At 40.6% G+C, this 22,155-nt stretch overlaps 3 long non-coding RNA genes across 5 annotated transcripts in view; 2 read left to right on the forward strand and 1 right to left on the reverse strand.

The window, feature by feature from the left end:
* Positions 1–22,155, forward strand: part of LOC140185099 (uncharacterized) — a 118,006-nt gene that overhangs the window by 51,497 nt on the left and 44,354 nt on the right. The gene's annotated exons all lie outside the window — the stretch shown is intronic.
* LOC140185100 (uncharacterized) overlaps positions 1–22,155 on the forward strand; it is a 73,199-nt gene that overhangs the window by 31,161 nt on the left and 19,883 nt on the right. The gene's annotated exons all lie outside the window — the stretch shown is intronic.
* Positions 108–21,770, reverse strand: LOC140185095 (uncharacterized). Of its 2 annotated transcripts, XR_011882497.1 has the most exons (5): positions 21,466–21,770; positions 20,326–20,391; positions 15,350–15,649; positions 13,777–13,861; positions 108–5,760 (listed from the first exon to the last, which is right to left on the reverse strand). It is a non-coding gene; the product is annotated as an uncharacterized lncRNA (long non-coding RNA). The 2 variants fall into 2 exon arrangements; XR_011882498.1 differs by lacking the exon at positions 20,326–20,391.

The raw sequence follows: 22,155 nt of genomic DNA on the forward strand, positions 1-22,155 counted from the left end.
ACCCTGAGGGTGGCCTCATCATGGCATAAGAGGAGGCCGTGAACTGCACAGAGGTGCTTGACAAGGTGGTCCCCCAATTTATGACAAGTCTTACCAATGTAGGGGAGGCTGCATCGGGAGCACCGGACACAAGAGACGAGCCCAGCAGCTTCACAGTTGAAGTTTTGCCTCACCTGGAAGGACTGGGTGGTGGTGGGGGAGGAGGTGTATGGGCAGGTGTAGCATTTAGGCCGTTTGCAGGAATAAGTGCTGGGAGGGAAACAAGGGAATCACAGAGGGAGTGGTCCCTGTGGAAATTAGAGGGGGGCAGGGAGGCAAAAGTATGTTTGGTGGTAGGATCCCTTTGAAGATACCGGAAAGTTGCAGAGGATAACGTGTTGGATTGCAGAGGCACATGGGGTGTTGGGTAAGGACAAGACGAACCCTATCAATGTTAACTATCACTGGTCTGAGTGTGGATGTACGGGAAATGGAGGAGATGCGGGTGAGGGCATCACCAATAGTAGAGTGAGGGAAACCCCATTCTTTGAAGACATAGGATATCTCTGATATTTTGGAATGGAAAGCCATGTCCTGGGAACAGATGTGGGGGAGGCAAAGAAACTGAGAAAAGAGAATAGCATTTTTACAGGAGATAGGGTTGGAAGAGATAAAGTTGAGATAACGCTCACAACATGCTGGAGGAATTCAGCAGGTTGGGCAGCATCCGTGGAAACGATCAGTCGACGTTTCGGGCCAGATCCCTTCGTCAAGACTGTAGGGGGAAGGGGCAGAGGCCCTATAAAGAAGGTGGGGAGAGGGTGGGAAGGAGAAGGCTGGTAGGTTCCAGGTGAAAGACCAGTAAGGGGAAAGATAAAGGGGTGGGGGAGGGGAGCAGGGAGGGGATAGACAGGAAAGGTGAAGAAGGAATAGGGGAAAACACAATGGGTAGTAGAAGGAGGCGGAACCATGAGGGAGGTGATTGGCAGCTGGGGGAGGGGCAGAGTGAAATAGGGAGAGGGGAAGGGAGGGGGAGGGAATTACCGGAAGTTGGAGAATTCTGTGGCTGGAGACTACCTAGACGGTATATGAGGTGTATTTTGTGTTTAAGTTGAGATAACCATAGGAATCAGTAGGTTTATAAAAGATGACGGTTGATAGTTTTTCTCCAGAGATCGAAACAGAGGGATTGAGAAAGAGGAGGGAATGGTCAGAAATGCCCTAAGTGAATTTCAGGGCAGGGACAAAGTTAGGGGCAAAATTGATGGAATTGATGAGCTCAGTATGGTTGCATGAAGCAGCCCCAATCCAGTCATCAATGTAGCGGAACAAGAGCTGCAGAGAATTGCCAGGAAAGGCTTTGAACATGGACTGTTCCACAAAGCCAATGAAGAGGCAGGCATTGCTGGGGCCCACGTGGGTGCCTACGGCTACCTCTTGAGTCTGAAGAAAGAGAGAAGAGTCGAAGGAAAAATTGTTTAGGTTGAAGACCAGCTTCTGCCAAACTTAGGAGGAGGATGCTGGTGGAGGGGAATTGGTTGGTTATTTTGTCAAGAAGGAAGCGGAGGGTTTTGAGGCCTGCTTGTTAGCAGTTAGAAGTATATAGGTATTGAACGTCCATGGTGAAGATGAGGCAGTCAGGGCCAGAGAATAGTAAGACTGAGGAGATCAAGGGCATGAGAAATGTTGCAGATGTAGGTGGGAAGGGACCGAACCAAGGGGGATGGAATGGAATCGAGATATGAGGACACAAGTTCAGTGGGGACGGAGCAGTCAGAGGCAATAAGCCTACCCGGACTGTCCGGTTTGTGGATCTTGGGTAGGAGGTGGGAGCAAGCAGTGTAGGGTAAGGGAACTATGAGCTTGCTGGCAGTGGATGGGAGTTCTCCATAATGGATGAGGTCAGTGATGGTGTTGGGGACAGTTTTCTGATGGTCTGGAGTGGGGCCTTTTTTGAGGGGTAGGTAGGTATTTGAGAGCTGCTGCCTGGCCTCAGCAAAGTAGAGGTCAATGTACCACACTACAACAGAACCCCCTTTGTCTGCAGGCTTGATGGTAAGGTTGGTACTGGTGTGGAGAAAGTGGAGGGTAGTGCATTCAGAGAATACGGAAGATGTCTTACCACAATTGTGTAAGGGCTTGGTGAAACCACACCTGGAGTAGTGTGCACATTTCTGATCTTATCTATAAAGGATATATTTGTCATTGGAGGAGTGGAACAAAGATTCACTAAGCTCGTTTCAGATGATAGATATGCCAGAAGGAGAGAGGCTAGGTAGGTATTCTCCAGAGTTACAAAATTTCTAAATGGCTCCACAGGCTGGATGTAAGAATAATGCTTATCACCAGCCCAACTCTACCCTCCCCAGCTGAGAAGACCAGAACCACAGCTCATAGTCTCAGAATAAGCTCTGGTTGTTTACAATAGACAGCAAGATACATTTTTGCATGCAGGGGGTGAATCTTTGAATTCTCTCCCCAGGAAGCAAGGCGAGCTGTGTTGTTAAGTTCATTGAAACACAGATTAATAGATTACCGAATATCAAGAAAATTGCAGGGGATATGTGGATAGGGCAGGAATATATTCTGAAAGTTGAAGATTAACCATGAACCGAATGAATGGTGGAGCAGAATACTTGTGTTTTATACCTGTATAATTTTCAGTTGAGTACTATATTCAAATATGAGCCATTCTTTCTTTCAGAGAAGATCAAGGATGAAATGTGAAATTCTGCAGTATACAGAAGGGAATGTTTTAAGTATCTCTGATATACATTTTATTCCAGGAACATTGATATTCTGAGAAAATGTACTTAACTTTTTAACTTCTGTTGTGAAGAAAGGCAGGAAGAAACAAGTAATATACAGATCATATGACTGCCAGCACAAATAATTAACTTAAATAGGAGATGGGAACCAACCAGTTAGCATTAGTTAGGCAATATTCAAGCATTTTAATTCATATATTTGATTATCAGTCTTGATTACTTTGTGAATGAGAAGAATATTAAGAGCACAGAAACAAGTATTTACATTTGTACCAAAACATCAAAGTAGAAAAAGACCAAAATACGCTTCAGAGACCAAATCAAACAATGTGATCCACTTCACCAAATGGGATACTGGCAGGGATGAGGAAAACTTATTTAAAATGTGAATACACAGGTTGTGTTGACAAAGAAACTGTTAAGCCAACTGTGCTTATGAGAGAATCATAGAAAGTGAGATCTTGGTAGCTGTACACATAGGCAGTCAGAGTGGGACAAAGAGAGGAAATCTACAAGAGGCTACTGAAGGAGAATAAAAACTCTAAATACCACTAAGTCAGAAGAAGTCACCAAGAGAGGTAGGTGCAACACCACAAAATACCAAACAGGAGAATTATAATTTTAAGCTTGGCATTCCTGTCAGCTGGGACATGATTTGGTTACAGAACTTGCTGTGGAATAGGTACTGGGTGACAAGCTTCTTCACAGGCTAAGGTTACAGAATAGAGGTTAATTGCAGAAGCCAAGGATTCAAATGTTTTAAAACATTGCAGTCATTCCCAGGGTGCCAGTTTCAATAAAACAGGCTCCACTGAAGCTGCACTATTTAAATAATATCAAGCCAGGATGCTCATGGCACAGTTGAGGGCAACTTTGATTGAAATACCTGTAATCCTGTCTCACCTGGGACTGAGATTAGTCCAATAATGTCAGGCAAGGAAAATGAGCAACAGCAATAAAATGAAAAGGGGAAAGCAGAGAGTATAGTATTAGGAACATAGTGAACAAGTTCAAGCAGAGAAGATCTGCAGGATCTTTTTTTTTTCAAGCCTAACAGTATTTAAAACATTAAACTGGTAAAGATTTGTTTGTAGGGTTGTTCGCTGAGCCTGAAGGTTAGGTCGCAAACGTTTCATCACCAGTTGAGGTGACGTTCTTGGTACACAATTGAGTGATTATGTCTATATTGGTCGAACTCATTCTGATTGGTTGGCTGTAGCGCTGGATGCAAGTCTCCGCTGGGTCCCGGCCAACTGAATAGCTGAGAGCTCTCCGCTGGCCCATATCCCCAGTTCTTGGTTGTCGTGGCAAAGGGTTAGCAACAATCAAGGCTTGAAAACTTGCAAACAAATTTAAAAGCAACACAATTGCTTCTTCCTCAACCAACACCCCAACAAGTAAAAGAGGCAGTTACCCATATCCGAGGCAGACAATTCTGTGTACGCAGTCATCCTGAAACACCAAAGAAGTATTATCCCATTCCTTCCTCTTAAAGCTTTAATGAATTGTTTTAGATCAACAACACTTTTTAATTTGATAGTAAATCTGCCTGTGTATTAAAAGGGAAAGTTTGCATAACTCATCAAAGCCAAACAAATCAATGCTCATGAGGTTCAACATATAACAACAGTAAAGTAAAAATAAAATCTTCCACTTCAATACAACAGTGCTATAAGTGTCTTACAAGCAAATGAAAGAGAAACATTGGATAGACCTTCCTTTTTGAATGAAAAATTTAAAAGGGCTGTTTATCAGATAAATCCTCAGGGAATATTTAACAAATTTTAGCTATTGAGAACACCTTCCTCAATGAAGCAAAGAACGAATTTTTGATATATCTATGAAAATAATATGCTAACATTTTCCAACATATCCATAAAGGTCACAATTGTATTATAACAGTCTTAAAGGGCAATAGTAAACTATCCTGAAACATAATACAGACATGTTATCAAATAACACAAAATTCTATTCTCATCAATATCTTGAAGGATCTGGTCAAAGAATAGGTAGTAGTCAAGGGCACTGTAAATAAGGAAAGAAAGGGGGAGAGGCAAAAAGGATCCTAAAGAAAATTCCATTTTAAGCCTCAGTCAAAGAATCCAACAATAGGATGATCGAATAAGGATGGACAAGTGACACAAATCAGAAGAGTACAGATAAACAACAGGAATTCTGCAGATGCTGGAAATTCAAGCAACACACATAAAAGTTGCTGGTGAACGCAGCAGGCCAGGCAGCATCTCTAGGCCTGGCCTGCTGCGTTCACCAGCAACTTTTAAAAGTACAGATATCTCAGTTCATTGTGAGTCTGGAAGAGCATACATGAGAACAAGTATGAGGGGTTTGAAAACAACAAGAGCAATTTTACAACCAAGTTTCACATTAACTGAGAGCTTACACAGGTCAGCAAAAATTATACACCACAAATGAGGACATGGACTTCAGGTTTATCAGGGAGCAAGCAAGGAAGTCAGAACACATTACTCATCTTAGGTGCCCATTATACAAATTCAAGCCAACAAAGGGGATCCTGGCAATAATTCCAATACATTATTTTTGGTTTAGCTCATGTTGTGCTGCACCAAGTTCATATTCTCATTCCAAGTGCAATCTGTGTTGCGTTTTCACCTTCTTCCTTTCTCAAACGTTCTCCCACATCACAAAAGCATCACAGAAGGTTAATAGGGAACTGTAAATTGTTTCCAATGTACTTTGGAAATAAGCAGTTGATGTTTTGGGCTGAGACACTTCATCAGGACTGGAAAGGAAGGGGTCAAAAGCCAGTATAAGAAGGTGGGAAGATGGGAGAGAGTACTTGACTGTTCATGTCCCTTCATAGATGCTGCCAGACCTGCTGAGTTCCTCCAATACTTTGAGTGCATTGCTTTCATGATGTACAGTAAAAAGTATTAATAATTCAAAATTAACCCAAATAGATGATGCCATTACATCCACTAGGAATCCTAGGATAAGTGTGTGATAACAAAGTTGAAGCCCTCAGTGAGCTGTGCTGCAGATTGAAAAATATTTCAGTTAAATGTTGCTATGATATTATGAACCAAGTAACTTCACAAGTAACAGATTTATACACTGCTCCTAAAACATTTTGAAGAACTCAGAAGAAATTGAGAACATAAAACATGGAGAAGTACGGCTCAAAAACAAACCTTCTAACTCTCTATGTCTGCACTGAACATGATGCCAAATTAAAATGATCCTATATGCTTGATAATATTCGGTATTCATCTGTTCCCTGCCTGGTTTTGTCTCTGTTTAAATGTATTGTGAACATTGCTACTGTATCTGTTCTTAGCACCTCCTTGGGCAGTGCAATCCAAGCACCCTACCACTCAAACATCTCAAAAATTTCCTTTAAACTTTCAAACCTCTCCCCTTAAACCTTTACCCTCTAGTATTTGATTGTTCTGTCCTGGGAAATAGATTCTGACTATCTGCCCTATTTATCCCCTTCAAAATTTTATATACTTTTATCAGGTCACCCCTTAGCCTCCAACAGTCCAGATAAAGCAATCAAAGTTTGTCTGATCTCTCCTTATGGCTAATACACGCCAATCCAGGAAACATGCTGGTGAACCATTTCTGCACCATTTCTACAGCCTCCACATCCTTCCTAGAGTGTGGCAATAGGAATTGCACACAATACTCCAAATGTTGATCTCATTTTAGTTCTATACAGTTGCATTATGACTTCTTGACTTTTATACCCAATGCCTGGATCAATAAAGGAAAGCATACAATATGCCTTCTTTACTCTATCTGCTTCTGTAGCCACTTTCAGGGAACTATTTATCTTGCATCCCCCTGAACATCAATGCTCCAGAGAGTCCTGCTATTTACTGTCTATTTTTCTCTTCATTCTACCTCCAAAATGCACATCTCATAGTTGTCTGAACTAAACTCTATCTCCCTCTCCTCTCCCCAAATTTGATCTATATCCTATTGTATCTTTTGACAAGTTTCCTCACTATCCACAACACCACTCATTTTGATGTCATTTGAAAATGTACTCAACAGATCAACCGCATTTTCATCCAAAGCAGTATTATATATTACAAACAAGACCAGCCCCAGCAATGATCCTTGTGGAAAACTATTGGTCACAGACCTCCAGTAAGAAAAACCCCTCTCCATTACTACCATCTGTCTTCTATTGCCAAACCAATTTTGGATCCTATTCAGTAACATACTGTGGGCCCCATGTTCTGGACCAGCCTACCATGACCAACCTTGACAAATGCTTTACTAAAGTCTATGTAAACAACACCTACTGCCCTAATCTCTCTATTCATCTTTGTCAATTCCTCAAAATTCTTAATCAAATTTGTGAGACAGGACTTACCCTGCACAAAGCCATGCTGACTATCCCTCATAAGATCATGTTTTGCTAAATGGAAGTAAATCCTATCCTTAAAAACTTCCTCTAATATTTTGTGTACCAGTGAGATAAGGATTGCCCTCCCTAAACAAAAGAAATGTATTGACTATTCTCCAGCATTATATTACTGGCCCCTGGCAAAAGAGGATACAAGGATCTCTGTCAAGGCCCCAGATATCTCCTCCATTATTCTCCTCAGAAGCCTGGGATAGATCTCATGAATTGAGGATCTTAATGTTTATCAACACACCAAATACTTCCTCCTTCTTAATATCAACACATCCTGGAATATTAAACTACCTATCTCTAATCTCACTTTCATCTGATCTTTCTCCTAGCTGAATACCACTGCAATGTACTCTTTAAGAATCTCATCCACTTCCTCTGACTCCCTGCACAAACTTCTGCCTTTGTCCTTGAGTGGATCTATCCTTTCCCTTGTTACTCTCTAGCTCCTAGAATATGTATAAATTGCCTTGGTATTCTCTTTTTTCTTACCTACCAAGGTAATATATGCAAATTTCAGATTTCCACAACATTCTTGCATACATATACACATACAAACATGAACAGTGATAGGTATTTGCACGTAATAGGTATGCTTCAGGAATTAGCATCAGTCAGACGGACTGAACAGCTTCCTTCTTTTTGTAAGGAAGTGCTAAGGTACCAGCAGTCGTGTGTTACTCGTACAGTACATTGGAGTGAAAGTCCAGCAACAGAGCTCGCAGTTATATCGTTTCTCCAGCACTCACATTGGGGAATCCACACAAAAACATGCAGTAGATTAAATTAAATGCAGAGGGCCCTTTCATAAATGGAGGCACAAAAGGTTCTGCAGATGCTGGAAATCTTGAGCAAAACACACACGATGCTGGAGGAACTCAGCTGGTCAGCCAGCATCTGTGGAGAGAAATAAACAGTCGACATTTTGGGATGTGACCCCTCGTCAGGACTGGAAAGGAAGGTGTAGAAGCCAGAATAAGGTGGAGGGAGGAGGGGGAAGAGTACAAACTGGCAGATGATAGGTGAGGCCAGGTGAGGGGGAAGATGGGAAATATTACGAGTTACTATAACGTTTTCAAATGACATGTTTTAATTCTTTCTTAATCTTTCTAATTCATTTCAAGGGTGGCATGGTAGCGTAGCAGTTCATTTAATGCTATTATTTCACCAGCAATCTGGGTTCAATTCCACCATTGTCTGTAAGGAGTTTGTATGTCCTCCTTGTAATCTAATAGGTTTTCTCCTGGTGTTCCAGTTTCCTCACACATTCCAAGGACATATAGGGTTTGTAGGTTAATTGGACACCCAGATGTAATGAATCTTTGTGGGCTTGTTGGTTTGGAATGAAAAAAAAAGATTTGAAAATTTCATTAATATTTAAAGGTATGTCATGTTTTTTGAAAATATTTGAATGGCAAAGACATTCACAATGTTGTTACTTCTGACAAGCAGCTATGTTAAAAGTGCAGCATTTTTAGCTGCCACTTCAATCTCAGTAGATTTATGGGCAAATCTGTGCTGGTTTGCACCAGCGCACCTATTACCTCCCCCACCCGTCCGCAAGCATCCACTCATTCTCGTACGATGGTAGTTTTGCACAGAAGGTCCTGCCATGTTGCGTGTGAAGAAAATAAAAATTGAATTTGAGGATCTGTGAAGAATGTGGGAAATATGCCACCAAATTCAAGTACACAGCTGCCGTGTTCTCCACCGACCAAAGGCCAGCAAAATTGCAATGCAGGCTGCAAACATATTCTCTGATCAACTCACCCTGTTGACAATTGGACTGTAGGTTACTGTAGTGATTTATTCAATATTCACTAAATTCATTCTGATGGGAAATGAAATAATGTGATTACCATTAGGATGAACATGTTCAAGATTAGTGTTCTCTAAAGGGTGGAAAATAGGAATAAAAACAGCTTCTTAAGCCAGTTGAGAGTTTTGCTTAGAAATTGAACTTCATTGCTGATGCCTTTAGTTTTAACACCCAATGGGAAGAGTACCAACAAGTATTAAATTGGTAAACTTTACAGTTATATGTGGTTCTATTCTGACTGAAGTGTGATAGATATTCACTTCTTGGCCAGTGGGCCCCTTGGTTGTTTGCTAATCTCAACTTTTTATACACAGTATCAGCCACTTGCAAGATCAAACACAAGCAAACTTCCAACTGACAGTTTCTTTAGTTTCTGTTTGTAAAAGGACATAAGTCTTCAGTTCTTAAAATGTCAATGGAAAGCAGTAATCAGCTTGAAGTTAAAAAAAACTGCTTTGAAAACAAGCTCTGATTATAGCACAGATGCTCTATCTGTGAGAAGTAAGATGCGAGCTCACTGCACCTGCTCTATTATTGCTTAAGAGTGCAGTATAAGATAATGGATTGCTTCATTTGGGCTGTTTCAAACAGACAAGCTGACCCTTAAGTTGTTTAGTTTAAGGAAGCTTGCAAAACAGATGGATAATATAATTTTATATATTAAATAACTAATGTTTTTATAGTTATAAGGTTTTGTGTACTCAATGAAGTTAGTTACACAGCATTTACATAATTAAATTGTGAACTGTGAACATTAAGCTGAGGTCTATGTCTCCAAAGATGTTTTTAAAGCACTTGCTTTAAAAGGATATCTAAGGAAATATCACATGTGTGTGAAATAAAGTGTATAAATGTAGAGAGAATTTCAGGCTCATTATGAATAGCGTAAGGAATATCAAGAAGAAACATAGAAGAACGTGGGGTGAACTAAAATCTATTCCTCTAGCTTTATTTTCTATGACAGACGGACAACACATTTGTCTGCATCATTGGTATGTTGTTTTTGTTTATAGGAATTGTACCAGTGTTTTGGAAAATGATTTGTGATTCATGTTTTAGAACTGCTTTGTGTGTTAGAAATGCTTTGTTTTTGAAAATTGGTTTGTAATTTGGAAATGTTTAAGATAGAAATCTTCTATAAATGTGTTCTAGGAGTGTCGTGTAGATTTAAATGTGTATCACTGAAAATAAATGAACTCTGTTTTAAATTACTTTGTTAGCCGGAAGTATCTTCACTTTGGTAGGGAGAGGTGATCCACCATTTGAATAGTGGTATTGGCAGCTAAACTTCCTGTGGAGAATAAAGAGGGATGTGAACTAGTCTTTGAAAATTGAATACTTACAGTATAATTTACCTTTAGTGAGAGTACTTGTGGCTATTTATATCCAATAGTGCTTAAGGTCTTTCTTTGAGTTTAGAACTTTGTGATCAGCAAACCCAATGCCATCACGGAAGTGTTAAAACAGATGTCAGTCTTTGCCAAGAGAAAGAGTCGGGAGTGAGTAATTGTCTTAAAGAACTTTCCTCACAATTTACGAGGATGCCATTTATGGAGAGGAAATTGGGAGGGTGCAATAGAGTGCAGTCACCACCCCAACCCCACACAAACTGAGTACCATTTCACATTCTCTGTGTGGCAAAGGCTTACTGTTGAGGCAGGGACTGTTGCACATGACTCTGGAGGTTTGCAACAAGGACCAGGAATGATGCAGCAAATAGACGGAACACTGAAAACTCAAATCTACAAGCAGGCAATTAAAGAACGGTGTTCTGGCTGAGGCCCTTTAATTGAAAGCAGGACTCTGGACTAGCCTCTATTTTTTTATCAATCAAACAGAGATCAGCATTTTACACATTGTCATCATATTTGTGTCAAGTGCTAGAAAACATTAGTTATACACAAGTGATTCATGCCCAGAGTTCTCAGTCCAATTTTGCTATAGATAGGACCTCCGCTGGAAATGGCTCCTATCTTACTAAAACATGTGGAGAACAATTTTTAGACCATAACATATAGGAGCAGAATTAGGCCATCTGGCCCATCGAGTCTGCTCCGTCATTCAGTCATGGCTGATCCTTTTTTGCTATCTCCTCCTCAACTCCAGTTCCCAGTCTTCTCCCCATAACCTTTAATGCCATGTCGATTCAAGAACCTATCAATCTCTGCCTTAAATACACCCAATGACCTGGCCTTCACAACCGTATGTGGCAACAAATTCCACAAATTCTCCACCCTTTGGCTAAAGAAATTTCTCCACATCTCTGTTTTGAAAGGGTGCCTCTCTATCTTGAGGCTATGCCTTCTTGTCCTGGACTCTCCCACCATGGGAAACATCCTTTCCACATCTACTCTGCTAGACCTTTCAACATTCAAAATGTTTCAATGAGATTCCCCCTTCATCCTTCTGAACTCCAGTGAGTAAAGACCCAGAGCCATCAAACGTTCCTCGTATGATAAACTTTTCATTCCTGGCATCATCCTTGTGAACCTCCTCTGGACCCTCTCCAATGCCAATACATCTTTTCTAAGATGAGGGGACAAAAATGTTCACAATACTCAAGGTAGGGCCTCACCAATGCCTTATAAAGCCTCAGCATCACATCCCTGCTCTTGTATTCTCAACCTCTTGAAATGAATGCTAACATGGCAATTGCCTTCCGCACCACTGACTCAACCTGCAAGTTAACCTTCAGGGTGTTCTGTACAAGGACTCCCAAGTCCCTCTGCATCTCAGATTCCTGGATTTTCTCCCCACTTAGAAAATAGTCCGCACACTTATTTCTACTACCAAAGTGCATGACCATGTATTTGCCAACATTGTATTTCATTTGCCACTTTTCTGCCCATTTTCCTAATCTGTCTAAGTCTTTCTGCATCCTACCTGTTTCCTTAAAACTACCTGCCCCTCCATCAATCTTCATATCATCTGCAAACTTGGCAACAAAGCCATCTATTCCATCGTCTAAATCATTGATATACAGCATAAAAAGAAGCGGTCCCAACACTGACTCCTGCGGAACACCACTAGTCACTGGCAGCCAACCAGAAAAGGATCCTTTTATTCCCATTCACTGCCTCCTACCAATCAGCTAATGCTCTAACCATGTTTGTAACCTTCCTGTAATACCATGGGTAAGCAGCCTCCTGTGTGGCACCTTGTCAAAGGCCTTCTGAAAGTCCAAATATACAACATCTATGGCATCTCCTTTATCTATCCTACTTGTAATCTCCTCAAAGAATTCCAACAGGGTCGTCAGGCAGGATTTTCCCTTAAGGAAACCATGCTGACTTTGTACTATCTTGTACTGTGTCACCAAGTACTCCAATTGACTCTAACATGTCCAGTACTTAACAATTGACTCTAACATCTTCCCAACTACTGAGGTCAGGCTAACTGGTTTATAATTTCCTTTCTGCTGCCTTCTTCCTTTCTTAAAGAGTGGAGTAACATCTGCAATTTTCCAGTCCTATGGCACCATGCCGGAGTCCAATGATTTTTGAAAGATAATTTCTAATGCCACCACAATCTCTAATGCTACCTCTTTCAGAACCCTGGGGTGACTTATGTACCTTGAGGTCTTTCAGCTTTTTGAGCACCTTCTCTCTTGTAACAGCAACTGCACCCACTTCTCTTTCTTCACACACTACAATATCAGGCATACTGCTCGTGTCTTCCACAGTGAAGACTGACACAAAATACTCATTTAGTTCATCAGCCATCTTCTTGTCCCCCGTTATTATTTCTCCTGCCTCATTTTCTAGCGGTCCAATATCCACTCTCATTTCTTTTTAATTTTTGTGTGCAATTTGTCTATACAAAGGGACTCTTATACATTCAGCCCATCAAATAAGTAAGAAATTCAATTTCTAGGCAATGTAGTGAAACCCCACTCGCTTCCTTGGCTGCATAAGTAGAGGGAAGACACTCTCAAGTCCCGCCAAACCCGTGAGATTGAGACAGCTTGTCCCACCCCAAACCCCGGTTTGTGTGGATGCTGTGTAATTTGCTACCCTGTTACCACTCAGTGCCAAGAAATAACAGACAGTACACTGCATACATTTAAGGGAATTATATTTATAATTGGTTTCTAAGGTTGTCATAGCCCAGGGTGGGGCGTGGGACTCTAACAGCCTCTGATAACCAAGTCCAACTCTTGGCCTTCACGTGTGGCTTAGCTACTAGGCCCGGCAGAACTGTTTCTACTGACAAGAGAAGGGGCAAAGGCAGACCACTGGCGCCTCAAAACCAGTTGCTTTGGGCAGGTGGGGCTCAAGCACCTGGATGGCAGCCCACCTAGGAGAAAGAAGACTCTGATTTTAAACCTCCGCTGCCTTGCCGCCATACCCGCCCATGGGAAAGGCTTCGGGAGTAAACCCCGAGGAAGAAATCCAGAGCTGGGATCCCTAAGGCAGTTTGATGTTGTTTACAAGTTCACTCTGGCAACCTCTGCGACGACATGGGTGTCAAGCTGTATCGGCAATTGCCCTTCCCTTGGGCTACATCAGTGACGTGGACAGGGAAAACCCACTGCATGGGCAACAGCCGGTTCTTCAAACCTTCCCGTCCTGGCTCGCACCCTGGAAAGGACACAGTCTACCAGAGGTGCAAACCCATGATCCCCTGGGATCCATGGCTGCCAGCTGCTAGTATTTATGAACCTTAACTTAGCTAAAGGGTTACTAAAGAAATAAAAAAAAAAACAGAAAAGGCCCATTAAAATTAAATGGTCAAATGTGCACAAGTTAGAGTTCAACTCTTCCAGAAGTTACACATATTTAGTGACCCTCAGTGGACCCCAGCACCTTGCTCCATTGAATCACAGTCCCCCACCGGGTTGAATCCTACGACTCGTTTTCTCCAGTATCTTCTGTCTTCTCTCTTCATCTCCTACCGAACAAAAAAAAAACACCAAGACCAACATTAGTGTCCCTCACAAAACTTCCCAGTTCCACCATCCTAATTAGATGACGCAATTTCCCCAGGATACCTTATCTTCAACAATAACTCAAACAGGCTGAAAGCAGAACAGACTGCTCCTACAGAGCTGCTAAAATGAAATACCTACAACATAGCAGTAAAAATATGAACTGGGTGTTACAGAAGTTTTTTTGGTTATTTTTCAAGTGTAATTATGACCCATATGCTTCTTGAAATAATGTACATTAAAATGTATTTAGATTCAGTTATCTTCCATGCAATAAGTTATCACTGGTATTCGAGATATTGATTAGTATAGTGATAAATGATCAGCAATTTTAGAAATTTCCAAAACAAGATGGTTACATGAAACGAAAGGTTTGGTAACACTTGAGAAACTGAACCTCTATTGTTATTGTCTGGCAATAGTTCAGAACTCTTTTTCCCTATATTCCCTGAACATTTAAACTGTTCAACAGCTGGCTTCCATGTGTTTCAAACTCTGAAGATTAATCTCTAACAAATCCCTGTGGGTGACAGCATCCTCTTAGCCCCTAGCTACCATTTATTAGTCAGATTCAGTGTTGTGGTGGGTGTAAAATGAACTTCCAGTGTTAGTAACTTTTTGAATTATCAAATCCTGTTCCTTTCCTCTCTAAGAAGGCGTCCAGTCCAAACCATTGAAACATTGATGGTTTATCAATCTGGATGTAATAGTGAAAGGTGTCACACAAGAAAATAGGAGCAGGCTTAGGCTAGCTGGCTCCTCAAACCTACTGTGTCTTCCTAGGCTGATTATGGCTGATCTGTCCCAGGCCTTAACCCCTGTTCTGTTCTCTAGGGTAGAGAATTTCAGAGTTTCACCACTCTTTTGTATTCCTATAAACCTCAGTTTTATATGACTGCTCTTTATATTGTAACTATGTGCCTTCATTCAACATAGTGGAAACTTCTCAACAAGTATCTCCTCAGGTTCTTTTTTAAGCCTGAGTAAGATCGCTCTTCATTCTTATAAACTCCAGGTCTAACTACTTTAGCCATTCATGTCAGGATAACTTTTTCATCCTAGGAATTATCCAGTTGGATCTTTTCGAGACTGCTTTAAGTGCAAGTATAAGTGGACCAGAACATACTCCAGGCATGCCTTCACCAACATCCTGTACAATTACATCAATACCTATTTACTTTAAATCCACAATCCCCTCACAATAAAGGACAAAATGCCTTTTGACTTCTTCTTTTATTGCTACATCTTCATGCTAAAATTCTGTTTTAGTTCCCTCTGCATTTCCTTCATTTGCATTTTCTTTCCATTGTCAGGCTTTTAATTCTTCCTCTCAAAAGTGCTTGATCCCAAATTTTCTAGACTTAAACTCCATTTGTCAAATTTTTACTCACTCACTCCATTCATTGATATCCTGTTGCAGATTGCTGGCATCAGTATTTTTGGATACTTACACCTATCCACCTTCTCCTAGGGCACCACTGTAGCATAGTGGTTAGCATATCACTATTACAGTTTGGGCGTTCCAGAGTTCGAAGTTCAATGCTGGTGCTGTCTGTAAGGAGTTTGTATGTCCTTCCTGTGAGTGTGTGGGTTTCCTTCGGGTGCTCCAGTTTTCTCCCACAGTCCAAAGAAGTACCATTTAGCAGGTTAATTGGTCATTGTAAGTTGTCCTGTGATAAGGCTAGGGTTAAATAGGTGGGTTGCTGGAGGTTGCAATTTGTTGGGCCACAAGAGCCTGTTCTGCGCTGTATCTTTAAATAAATAAATAAATAAATAAATACCATTAATTAATTAATTAATCCTCCAAATCATTCATATAGATAGTAAATGTCTGAGAGCTAAGGACTGATCATTATGGTACTCCACTAGTTACATCATTTCAGTCTGAAAAACAGATTAATTCTATGCATCTTCTAGGTAAAGTAAACAAAAATCATTCCATGTTAACACATTTGCCACAATACCAAGAACTCTTACCTTGTGCACCAGCCTTTTACGTATCACTTTATAAAATATCAGATATCAAAATCCAAATACACTGTATCTCCAGCTTCCCTTATATTGATTTTTGTTACAGCTTCAAAGAACTACTGCAAATTTGTCACATGTAGTTTATCTTACATAAAATCATGCTGACTTCACGTGATTGCATTTAGCATTTTAAAAGACTATCTATTTTTTTCTTGATTGTAAACTTTCCAACAATAGAAGTTAAGCTTATTGGGTTGGTATCTCACTTTTTGGCTTCCTTCCTTCTTTAACAAGGGCATTTCCAATCTGCTGGTATATCTGAAACTTAGTGAGATTTGAAAAACTTCAACCAATGGTTCTGTGATTTCTACAGAGATGTCTTTGGATATAGCCCTTCAGGTCCTGGTGAATTGTATTTCCAGTACCTCATCCCTCGTGAATGTTACAACTTCTTCCCTCTTACTTGAAACAAGCCCTTTCTGTTCTTGCTGCTTACTATTTGTTTTGATATTACTTGCCAGTTGATTTTTCTACTCAATTTTCTCTCCCCTTATTAGCACTTTCGTACTGGTTTCTGAACAATTCACTGAGCTTTCATCATTTTCTATGCTCTAGTTTATTTTTCCCTTGACCTCCTTTGTTAACCATGGATGGTTGACGTTCTCACTAAATACCTCTTCTTGACCAGGATAAATTTCTTATGTGCATTATGAAATAACTGCTTAAATATTGCTTAAAAAGAAGCTTATTGCTTAGAACTGCTTAAATCTAATGACATTTCCTTTAGCTTATTTTCCCAACCCATTCAAGACAACTTTTCCTGTATGCTTCACCCCTGTTTATCTTGAGGACACTGGGATGTTCATTACCATTCTAAATCTGAAATGCTACCTTGCTGGGATTATTATTCCCTTGAGGATCCTTAACTACTGGATCTTTTTTTAATCCTACCTCATTACATATGACCTGATATAACATAGCCTTTACTTGGGTGGTTCTGTAATGTGTTATTCTAGAAAAAGATCCTGGTGCACTCCATTAATTCTTATTTCACACTTTACATGTTTGATTAAATTTAATGAAAATGTAGATTAGAATTACCTATGGTAATTGCAGTTCCCTTCTTCCAAGTCTTTGATATTTTCCCATTTTGCTTTGTCATATTAACAAACAACAATTTGGGGCCTGTAGTCCCTTCCCTCCATGTCTTCATTACTCTGCTATTCCTTATTTTCATTCAAAACAATATGACAGCACAATCCCCTGCACCTAAGACACTACTCACCACTACACCGAAGCATTCTTTGACTAAAAAGGTTTCGCTATCATTCCCCTTTCTTCTGAAATTTAAAATCATGAACAGGGACATTACCAAAATCATAGAATGAGCAAAGTCTTGAATAAAGCCTTTGATTTACTGTAGCATTGTATGCAGATTTCACTTTCATATTAATTCCCAACTTTCTAGCATTTCTAAATTATAATGCTTATATTTGTTTACCATAAAACTTATTGCTGACAGCATGCATTAAGACAATATAAAGTATATGCCTGTTAAATATATGGCTCTTGTCTTCAATGATGCCAGAGTGGATATATTAAAAAAAATTTAATCAAAATTATGCATGCATTATTGGGTAGGATTAATTACACTGTGAGATGGAGAAAAGAAGACTAAAAATAAGCCTGCGTTTGCGATCTTCATCATTATTTAGTGGCCCATCATGAAAGAATGGATGTGTGCACAATTGTACAACTGTGATCCTTGTCTGAAGCTGTCCCATTCAGCACAATGATGGTCAATGAAGGGTGGCAGTTTGAGATTGCCAGCAGTTCAACACCACCTCTCTCTAATATCTCATTCATTTCTGAGTTCAATGTCTCCAAAAACGTTGTGTCCTGGACAATCTTGATCTTCACCCTATCATATCCATTCCCTTTGATCTTTCCACACATCCCCCTCTCTGCAACTTAAAACAGTTTTTATTTTAATTTTTTTTCCAATTTTGATGAAATATCATTGACTTGAATCATCTGCACTCCCTTTCTCCAGAATGCTGCCTGATTTGCTGAATATTTCCTGTATTTTCTGTTTTTATTTCTGATTTTCAACCTCTGCAGATTTTTAAAATTTTTATTTATTTTTGTAAATTTTGAAAACAATTATGCATCAACATCTTTCTTAAAAAGGGAGACCAATGCTGTGCATGGCAGTCCAGAGGATGGTACTGAGGGGATGTCAGGGGTAAGTTTTCCACACAGAGAATGGCGGGTGCATGGAATGCACTGCTGGCGACGGTGTTGGTGGCGGATACAATAGGGTCTTTTAAGAGACTCTTAGGTAGGTACATGGAGCTTAGAAAAATAGACAGCCGTGTGTCAGGGTAATTCTAAGCAGTTTCTAGAGTAGATTACATGGTCGGCACAATACCATAGGCCGAAGGGCCTGTAATTGTGCTGTAGATTTCCATGTTCTATGTAGATGGGAACTCATCAATACCCTTAATAAGTAAGGCATAACCTCCCAACTTTGATATTCACTTCCTTACCAATAAATGATAACTCTCTGTCAGCTTTCCTAGTTACTTGTTTTACTTGAACACAAAATATAGTTTTTTTTAAAACTAATTTTCTGGCAACATTGGCAAAGCCAGATTTACAGACCAATTCGCATTGCTTATAAGAATATGGATAGATAGTTACTTTCTTGATCCCAAAGGAAATTACAGTGTCACAGTAGCATTACAAGTGCACAGATAAATAAATATACAAATATTAGAAGAGAAGTAAGAAAAAAAAGTGTTACCTCAAACAGTCGAAGGAGGGGAGGTCATCACTTCCCCAGCTATAGGTACACCCAATATAGACACATTATATGGCAGTAAGCCAATGTCTTGAGTTGTTGTAGTCCTTGTGGTGAAGATGCATGCTGTTGGGTATAGAGCTTCTGGATTCAGATTGATGATAATGAAAGAACTATGATATGCGCAGAGTGGCCACTTTATTAGGTATACCTGTACACCTGCACAATAATGCAAATATATAATCAGCCAATCATGTGGCAGTAACTCAATGCATAAGAGCGTGCAGACATGGTCAAGAGGTTCAGTTGCTGTTCAGGTGAAACATCAGAATGGGGAAGGAATGTGGTCTAAGTGACTTTGACTGTGGAGTGATTAATTGGTGCCAGACAGTGAAGTTTGAGTATCCCAGAAACTGCTGATCTCCTGGGATTTTCATGCACAACAGTCTCTAGAGTTTACAGAGAATGGTGCAAAAACAAAAAAGCATCCAGTAAGTGGCATTTCTGTGGGTGAAAGTGCTTTGTTGATGAGAGAGGTCAGAAGAGAATGGCCAGACTGGTTCAAGCTGACAGAAAGGCAACAGCAACTCAAATAACCACGTGTTACAACAGTGGTGTGCAGAACAGCATCTCTGAATGCATATCATGTCAAACCTTGAAGTGGATGGTCTGCAGCTGCAGAAGACCACAAACATACACTCAGTGGCCACTTTATTAGGTACAGGAGGTTTGTAGTTAAAGTGAAAGCTGAGTGTACTTCTGAACCAGATTACTATGCAAGCTGGAGGGGAACCTGTAATTGCTGGAGCTTCCATTTGCCCACTGCCTTTGTCTTTCTTGGTGGCAAAGATCACATGTTTGGCAGGTGTTGAGAATGGCCAAGATGAGTAACTAAAATGCGTTTCATAGATGGTACGCATTGGACTCTTTGTGGAAGGAAGGAATATTTAGGGTGTTTGATGAAGTGACAGTTGAATGAGTATCTTCACTTTGAACATTGTCAAACTCCTTGAGAGTAGTTGGTACTGAACTCATCCAGGCAAGTGGAAAGTCTTCCATCATGGTTCTGACCTGTAGATAGTGGCAAGGCTTTGGGGCATCTATAGAATTGATTACTGCAGGATATACAGTTAGTGACTTGCTTTTGTAGCCATAGTATTAATATGGCTGGTTCAGCTGAATTTCAGGTCAATGGCAACCCTCAGGGTGTTGAGAGTACGGGACTCAGCAATGGCAACGCTATTAAACATCAAGTATGATAGTTAGATTCGCTGTTGTTGTTGATAGACATTGCCTGGCACTTTCATGGCGTAAGCAGCCCACTGATCAGCTCATACCTGAATGTTGTCTAGGTCTTATTGCATGAGCTTCCTCATTTACTGAAGAGTTGTAACCTGAATTAAATATCGTACAAACGTTTGTACAATTATCCGCAAACATCCCCACTTCTGGCCTTCTGATGGAAGAAGTCATTGATGAAATAGCTGAAGATGTTGGGCCTTGGCACAATCCTGAAGAAGACCTGTAGTGATACCTTGAGGCTGGGGTGATTGAACCCTGAGAGTGAGATATGAACTACTGAAAGATATTCCTCATGGTATTATGGTCAGTAAAACGTTAACTTGATCTCCAAGGCAGGCACTCGCATCTTACCTCAGGAATTTACTCTTTAGTCCATGTTTGAACCAAGGTTGTAATCACATCTAGAGCTGGGAGGTCCTGGAGAAATGCAAAATGGGTATTGGTGAGCAGGTTGTTTGTGAATAGTTAGTGATAGTGCTGTTAGTGACAGCTACCAACGTGCTGCTGACATTTGGGAAGAAACTGATTGGGTGGTAATTAACCAGAGCTGATTTATTCTGCTTTAGTTGAACGGACATGCCTGGAAAGTTTCCACACTGTCAAGTTGATACCAGAGTTACAATTAGTTAGATGCACAGCTAATTCTGGAGCACAGGTCTTCAGCACTGCTGACATAAATGTTATCTGGCCCTATAGACTTCGTGCTCTCGCCATCTCTGTCAGGAAATGCAGAGGAAGCTTGACCCAAAAGCAGAGCAGTGGAGACGATTTAGCAATGAGCAATAACTTTAATAATAAACTACAAATTAACAAGTCATGAGAGGCCACAAAACAAGACAGAACAGGTGCTAAACACCACAGGTAACATAGTAAGTGAAGGCTAGGAGGAACTGGGTGAGGTTGGTTGGTTCGATGAGTGAACAAGGACTGTGGATGAAAGCTAGGTTTAAATAGGCTGCAGGTGATGAGGAGTTGGAAACAAGTGTCAGGTGACTTATGTTAGCTGGTGCCTGCCTGTGCAAGCCTGACAATTTCTCAGTATTCTCAGATGGAATGAATTGAACTGACTGAAGACTAAATCTCTCCAAATGTATGGATCTCAGGGAGGCGCGAAGGTGCTTCAGCCTTGTCTCTCATACTTATGTGCTGAGCGCTGCCATTGTAGAGGATGAGGACATTCTTGGAGCCTCTTTCTTCTCTTTGGTATTTAATTGTCCTCCACAAATCATGACTACCTGCTCTTACAAATAAACCGTGCACTAAGGTATCCATCTGCATCTCTGATCTCTACAATCTCTCCCCATTTAGATAAGGATTTTAAAAAATACATCCTGCCAAAATGTACAAATTCACATTTTCCTGCATTATACTTCATTTTCCAGATCTTTGTCAATTCATTTTATATATATAGTCTTTGTAGTTTCCTTATCTTCTCTTCACAACTTGCATTCCCACTTATTTTTCTATCATCAGAAAACTTAGCAATCATACCTTTGGTGTCTTCATCCGAGTCATTCATGTAAGCTGCAAAAGCCTGAGATCCCCAGATCAATCTATATAGTACATTACTCATTACAACAAGCCAACTGGAAATATACGCATTTATTCTTACCCTCTGTTTCCTAATCACCAGACATTCTTCTGCTTGACTATGTTACCACCTTCATCGCAAACTTTGATATTCTACAATAACCTTTGATGTAGCACCTTATCAAATGTTATCTGGAGCCCTAAGTGTAGTATATCCAACAGCACACATCAAAGTTGCTGGTGAACGCAGCAGGCCAGGCAGCATCTCTAGGAAGAGGTACAGTCGACGTTTCGGGCCAAGACCCTTTGTCAGGACTAACCGAAGGAAGAGTTAGTAAGAGATTTGAAAGTGGGAGGGCGAGGGGGAGATCCAAAATGATAGAAGAAGACGGGAGGGGAAGGGATGGAGCCAAGAGCTGGACAGGTGATGGGCAGAGGGGAATATGAGAGGATCATGGGACAGGAGGCCCAGGGAGAAAGACAAGGGCGGGGGAACCCAGAGGATGGGCAAGGGGTATAGCCAGAGGGACAGAGGGAGAAAAAGGAGAGTGAGAGAAAGAATGTGTGTATAAAAATAAATAACGGATGGGGTACGAGGGGGAGGTGGGGCATTAGCGGAAGTTAGAGAAGTCAATGCTGCCATCAGGTTGG

Source organism: Mobula birostris, chromosome 20 (assembly GCF_030028105.1).
Source record: "Mobula birostris isolate sMobBir1 chromosome 20, sMobBir1.hap1, whole genome shotgun sequence".
Classification (NCBI taxonomy): Eukaryota; Metazoa; Chordata; class Chondrichthyes; order Myliobatiformes; family Myliobatidae; genus Mobula; species Mobula birostris.